The sequence below is a fragment of the Aedes aegypti genome, chromosome 3 (genome assembly GCF_002204515.2).
Source record: "Aedes aegypti strain LVP_AGWG chromosome 3, AaegL5.0 Primary Assembly, whole genome shotgun sequence".
Taxonomy (NCBI): Eukaryota; Metazoa; Arthropoda; class Insecta; order Diptera; family Culicidae; genus Aedes; species Aedes aegypti.
In genome coordinates, this window is record NC_035109.1 from 121,186,639 (window position 1) to 121,193,991 (window position 7,353).

A 7,353-nucleotide genomic window follows, 5' to 3' on the forward strand; every position below is an offset into this window, starting at 1 on the left:
TGCGCGCTTAACGAATAGTGATTGGACATAAGCCGACACATGACACGAATGAAATCACGGCTCATGCCCAACCCCTTAAACCATGGCTTTTTCGACACCTGTGGAAATATGGAATGCAGCCATCTACCCATTTCTCCGTCTCTCCATTTCTGTTGCCAGCTGATCAAGGTCTCCCGACGGGCCAATGCAAAAAATTCTTCGAAGGCGATTTGACGCTCGTAAACATCGCCTTCTTTAGCGCCTACCTTAGCCAGAGAGTCCGCTTTCTCATTGCCAAGAATGGAGCAATGCGAAGGGACCCAAGCTAGGGTAATAGTGTAAGAGCGAATTGACAAAGCACTCAATGCCTGGCGTATTCTATTCAGGAAGTACGCTGAGTGCTTCACCGGCTTCATTAACCGAACAGCCTCCAGAGAACTTAAACTGTCGGAAAAAATGAAGAAGTGCTCGGGTGGGAGAGAACTGATGTACTCTAAGGTGTAATGTATAGCTGCTAGTTCAGCAACATATACAGAACATGGTTTTTGAAGCATGAAGGAGGCGCTATGAGAAACGTTGTAAACACCGAAACCAGTGATATCATCCATTTTTGACCCATCAGTGAAGAACTGTCGGCTCTCGCTGACATGCCCGAATTTACTTGCAAACATGGGAGGGATAAACTTTGAACGAAAGTGATCTGGTATACCATGGATATCTTGCTTCATGGACAAATCAAATACTACAGAGGAACAGTCGAATTCTAGGAAGTTATCACGATTGGTGTTAACCGAAGATGGGCTAACCTCCAGCGTCATGTACCAGTAGTACACACTCATGAAACGAGTTTGAGGGTTATGTTCAAGCAGCTTTTCGTAGTTTTCAATAACCAATGGATTGAGAACCTCACAACGGATGAGGAACCTGAGTGTTAACTCCGCGAAACGATCTGTCAGGGGCTGTACTCCTGCAAGTACCTCTAAACTCATTGTGTGAGTCGAGTTCATGCAGCCTAGCGCGATGCGAAGACAGCGGTACTGAATCCGCTGTATCTTCAGCATATGTGTTTTCGCCGCGGATTGAAAGCAAAAGCTACCGTACTCTAAGACCGACAAGATGGTTGTTTGGTACAGCTTGATCAGATCTTCCGGATGGGCTCCCCACCATGTTCCGGTTATAGTTCGCATGAAGTTGATTCGTTTTTGGCATTTCTGTGTCAGATACACAATGTGTTTCCCCCAGGTGCATTTGGCGTCGAACCAGACCCCGAGATATTTAGAAGACAAGCTATGAGTGATTGTCTTACCCATGAGTGTAAGCGGAAACTTGGCAGGTTTGTGTTTCTTTGAAAAGACAACCATCTCAGTTTTCTCCGCAGAGAATTCGATACCCAGCTTTAAGGCCCAAGTAGACAAATTGTCCAGAGTATCTTGTAAGGGTCCTTGTAGTTCGGCTGCTGTTGGTCCTGTGACAGAAACAACACAGTCGTCTGCAAGCTGTCTTAACGAGCAATTTTCCATGAGACAGTCATCAATGTCTCTCACATAAAAATTATAAAGAAGGGGACTCAGACATGATCCCTGGGGGAGACCCATGTAGCTAATTCGTGAAACTGACAAGTTGCCATGAGTAAAACTCATATGCTTCTCGGACAACAAATTGTACAAAAAATTGTTCAAAACTGATGAAAGGCCACTTGCGTGGAGTTTGTCTGAAAGGACATCAACACAAACTGAGTCAAAAGCACCCTTAATATCCAAAAACACTGAACCCATCTGTTCCTTTTGGGCAAAGGCAAGTTGAATTTCTGAAGAAAGCAGCGCAAGACAGTCGTTCGTTCCTTTGGCTCTGCGAAAACCAAACTGTGTATCTGACAGCATGCCATTCGATTCAACCCATTTATCCAGCCGAAAGAGAATCATCTTCTCTAACAACTTGCGAATACACGACAACATCGCAATTGGGCGGTACGAATTATAGTTCGACGCGGGTTTCCCGGGTTTTTGGATGGCTATTACTCTCACCTGCCTCCAGTCATCCGGAACAATGTTACACTCCAGAAAGTGATTAAACAAGTTCAATAGGCGCCTCTTTGCGACGTCAGGTAGGCCCTTAAGCAAATTGAACTTGATTCGATCCATTCCTGGAGCGGAATTGTTACATGAAAGGAGAGCAAGTGAGAATTCAACCATCGAAAAAGGTCTATCCATGGCGTTCCTATCCACCGGAATATCTCGTCGCACGCGATCAACAGGAACGGAATCCGGACAAACTTTCTTAGCGAAATCGATAATCCACCGAGGAGAGCTCTCTCGATCTTCATTAACCGACGATGTATTACGCATTCTTCTTCCGACGGTCCAAAGCGTTCTCAACGAGGTCTCACGTGATAATCCTTCCACAAAATGACGCCAATAACCGCTTTTCTTCGCTTTGACCAAGCTTTTAAACTTGCGTTCAAGGGAAGAATAGCGCTCATAGTTGTCAATTGAACCACGTTTCCGGAAGTCTTTAAACGCGGCGGATTTCTCGCGATAGAGTGCCTTACACTCTTCATCCCACCACGGATTGGGAGGCTTCTTGCGAACCGACGGACCAGGCACAGGACGGCGTTGGGCTTGAAGAGCGCTGTTGAGAATCAACTCGGATAAAAAGCGATACTCTTCCAACGGAGGAAGTACTTCTACCGCTTGTTCTCCATCAATGATCGTTTCCGCGTACTTTCCCCAGTCTATGTGCTTTGTGAGGTCGTAGGCGAGATCGATGGATGAAGACTGTTGTGTTCCATTGGAAATTGAAACTACGATCGGCAAGTGATCGCTACCATGGGGATCCTGGATTACCCTCCATGAACAATCCAGCGATAACGAGCTTGAACATATTGAGAGGTCTAAACGGCTATCCCTAGGACTTCCATCTTGAGCTGGAGGTGCCACTCGTGTAACTTCCCCAGTGTTGAGAATTGTCATATTGAAGTCGTCGCAGAGGTCATATATCAACGTTGATCGGTGGTCGTCATACAGTTCCCCCCAGCCTGTTCCGTGGGAGTTGAAATCCCCAATGAACAACCGTGGTTCAGGCATAACAGAGCAGATGTGAGAGAGATCTCTGCGAGATATCGCCGATCTCGGAGGAAGATATATGGAGGCGACACTGAGGCTTTTGCCTCGGATAGTCACCTGACATGCAACGACTTCAATGCCTGACATCGGCGGCAGATCGACTCTGTAAAACGAGTGATGCTTTTTGATCCCCAAAAGCACTCCTCCATATGAGTCGGATCGATCCAGGCGAATAATATTAAAATCATGGAAAGGAAGGGTCACATCAGGTGTTAGCCATGTTTCTGATAACGCAAAAACATCGCACTGTAAATTACTAACTAAAAATTTAAAACTATCTAATTTAGGCATAATACTACGACAGTTCCAGTGTAGAACAGAAATCATATCTTCGACCTCTGTGGATAATTTATCCATCAAAAGATATGATCGTTGCAAGGAGGGGCATTCTAGAAGCCAGTTGCTTCAAAAGAGGAGTCACACATGGAAGCAATCCTTTGACAATGTTCTTCACTGGGTCAGAAGCATTGAAGAAATTAAGGATGGTATCTACAATGCCAGAAAGCGTAAACATTGGAACGCCCTGAGGTTGCCCTAGGGGCTCCGAATGCGAACTTTCTTTTGGCTGAGCAGTTTGAAATTTTGGAATATTAGATTTTCCCGGTAGTGGCGGAAAGTCTCTTTCCTCTTGGAGTTTGAATCCAGGAGGTGAAAGCTTTGAGACTTTCGCGACAGGCTTAGTATTTTTCATGGCTGGTGGGTCATCACTGCTAGACAGATTCCGAGGCTTTTTTGTGGGTCTCTGGAGTCTCACACGCTTCCTCGATGAACCCTTGAAAACGAAGGAAATTCCTTCACCAACCTCAGAGTCGGAGCCCTGATCATCAAGAGACAGAGAAGAGTAGATACTTTGGGATTCAGCAGACGGAGCAGCCTTTTTCAACATCTCGGCAAAACTACGCCGAGAGCGCTGCTCTAATGATCGTCGCTGATGTTGCTGCCGGCGTACGTACGTCGGGCAGTTTTCGAGGGCATGTGGTGGACTTTCGTTGCAATAAACGCATTTTGGCGGTATACTACATGTACCATCCACATGTCTCTCCCCGCAAGAAGCACAGCGAGGTTTATTGCAGCAATACTGGGCAGTATGGCCCAGCTGCTTGCAATTTGTGCAATTCATTACCTTCGGTACGTACAGCCGCACAGGTAAACGAAGTTTGCCGATTACAAGAAAATTCGGCAAAGCAGATCCGGAAAAGGTCACACAAAAGGATTCAGAATGTGAATAGATCTTCTTTTCTCCCACCAGGGATACGGAATGCAATTGCTTACATTCCAGTATGGGGACAGATGGGAGAGAAGGGTTTTTGAAGCGACCACAACCCTGCATCAATTCTTCGCAGGTCATACTGCCTTCGGTGACCACTCCCGCAATCTCAACCCGATGGCTTGGCAGATAAGTTTGGTACTCACGAGTAAAGAGCTCACAGGCCACAATCTCATTGGCCTGTTTACGGTCACTGACGGTGACGCGCAGCTTACCAGAACCCACTGTGTCAATGGCGACAACGGAAGAGAATCGCTTAGTCAGATCCTTACTAATCTGAATAGTGTTCAACCGTTTGCCTTTGGATCGAAAGAAAACAACAAAAGGCCCTCCAGAGTCGGGCGGGTAGGCCTTGAGGCGAGGGGACGTCGGAGATGGTAGAATATTGGTGTCCATTTGAGACACATCAGATTGAGGGGACACACATGGATTGGGCATAGAGGTGTTTGTGTTTTGTTGGTTCAACACATTCGAAGACTCAGTGAGGGGATACGACGTTCCCCCGCCATTATCATCTACACCCATTGCGGTAGCTTAACACCGCAAAGGGCGCACGAATAACTCAAACTACACTATTCACAGAAATGGAAATTGAATCAAACTGAAAAAAAAAAACATACAAAGGGGAACGGGAAGAGGGAAAACTTTCACACGCAGTAAAAACTAATCAAAAAAGACGTGAAGAGGAGAAGGACAACGAGAGGTACTTATCTTTTACTCTATCCACGCTGGCGTCGTCGATGCTGTAACCGATGGGCGTCTACGCTTGGGGAGAGGTAGCAAGTAACGTACGACCATTCGCTGGGACGCGTAGATGTGTGGTTGATCTCCGCTGTCCACGCTATACGCACACCACAGACGATGATCGCACTGATGAACTCTGCACTGCACACAGGTAGCACACGGGACGGGGTGCGAGCTGCCTTCGATGATACACGTGATCAAAAAAGGACGGTCTGGTTCCTGGTTCGCTGGTACGGTGTATGTGTGGTTGGTCTCTCACTGCCTGCCACCAACCAACACAGGCGTCGATAACGATGGTGATCACTGTCGGTGTGGAGAGCGCACCGCTGTGCACGCTATATGCACACCACAAACGATGATCACTCAGGTAGCACACGGGACGAGGTGCAAGCTGTCTTCTACGATACACGTGATCGGAAAATAACCACGCAATGGCGAAAACGTTCAATACTTTTGCGCAAAACTCGATTAATCGGCAACACAATGGCTTCGCCAAAAGTGTTCCGCTTCCAAGCCGAACTAAGGCTCTTCACTGCACTAAAAACACTTTGCAATAGGCGTCGAAATACCAAAGATTTGGAAAAACGGGGGTGAGCCCGGACACACGAGAACTATCGACTGTCTCGCACGGTAGCTCAACAAGGAATGATGGAGTTAAGCCCTTTGTTTGGTTTTATTGAAAATTAGGATGGACCACATTTTCATAGAAATGATTAAACTAACTTTCTTATTTGTAGAAATTATATTATACATGCTTCAGCAAAGTTGTAAACCATTCAATTTCAAGTAACTTTGCTAAAAAAGTTTTTTTGTATCTCTTAAATTGACCGATTTAGAGCTTTTTTCCTACGGTGACATAGGGTGGTCCGAACAAAACTGGTTTTCTGGCTCTAGAGTTTTCAATTCAAGTTTCTCATCAAAGTAGTCTATGAAACACTTTTAGAACTTTGAAAAATGCGTAATTTGGTGAGTGAAGAAACTCGCTATCTCCTTCCGTTTAGGAGTTATTGTTGTTTTTCTTCCAAAAACATGCCTACTTTGATTGTGAATATCTCTGATTGGGGCAAACATAAAAAATATCTTTTAACGGCGTTCAAAAGGCAAAATAAAATTGTATATTATATCAAAAAATACAGATGTGTTATTTTTGTAACTCTAATAAAACGTCTTAAAATTCTAATATTTTTTATCACAAAAACTTTAATAACTTTTGAACTAAAATAGATATTAACAATCTTTTTGCATGAAAATTTGCGTTTTGTTGAGTTCTAAAAGTCGTTCATAGACGACTTTGACGAGAAAATAATATTAAAAAAACTAGAGTTAAAAAACTTATTTTTGTTGGACCACCCTGCGCTGATTAGGAAAAAATGCTCTAGATTGGTCAAATTTTGAGCCACAGAAAAACTTTTTTTGGCAAAGTTGATCAAAATTTTAAGTTCTACCGCTTTGCCTAAGAGCATATACCAGTATTTATGCAAATAAAAAAGTTGATTATATGATATGTGTGATATTGTGGACCACCCTAGTTTCAAATGACACAGTATGAAAGCTTACATTTTAAGAAACAGTTTTGTAGAAGATCATTTTTGTCTAAAATTTCATTTTCATTCTCAAAATGTAAAATAATAAAGAAATATATACTATGAAAATCTTCAAAATAGTTTTAGAGCCCTATCTTTCTTATTTCAGATTTCTCGTCAAAGAGGTCTATGAACGACTTTAAGAACTTAACAAAATTTCATGCAAAAATATTGATGATATCTATTTTAGTTCAAAAGTTATTAAAGTTTTTCTGCTAATAATAACTTTGTTTTTTAAGGCATTTTATTAGAGTTACAAAAATAACACATCTGTAATTTTTTGATATAATATACAATTTTATTTTGTCTTTTGAATGCCGTCAAAAGATATTTTTTATGTTTGCCCCAATCAGAGATATTCACAATCAAAGTAGGCATTTTTTTAAGCTCTAAAAGTGTTTCATAGACTACTTTGATGAGAAATTTGAATTGAAAACTCTAGTACCAGAAAACCAGTTTTGTTCGGACCACCCTATGTCACTGCAGGAAAAAAGCTCTAAATCGGTCAATTTAAGAGATACAAAAAAACTTTTTTTGGCAAAGTTGCTTGAAACTGAATGGTCTATAACTTTGCTGAAGCATGGATAATATAATTTCTACAAATAAGAAAGTTAGTTACACAATTTCTATGAAAATGTGGTCCGCCCTAATTTTCAAT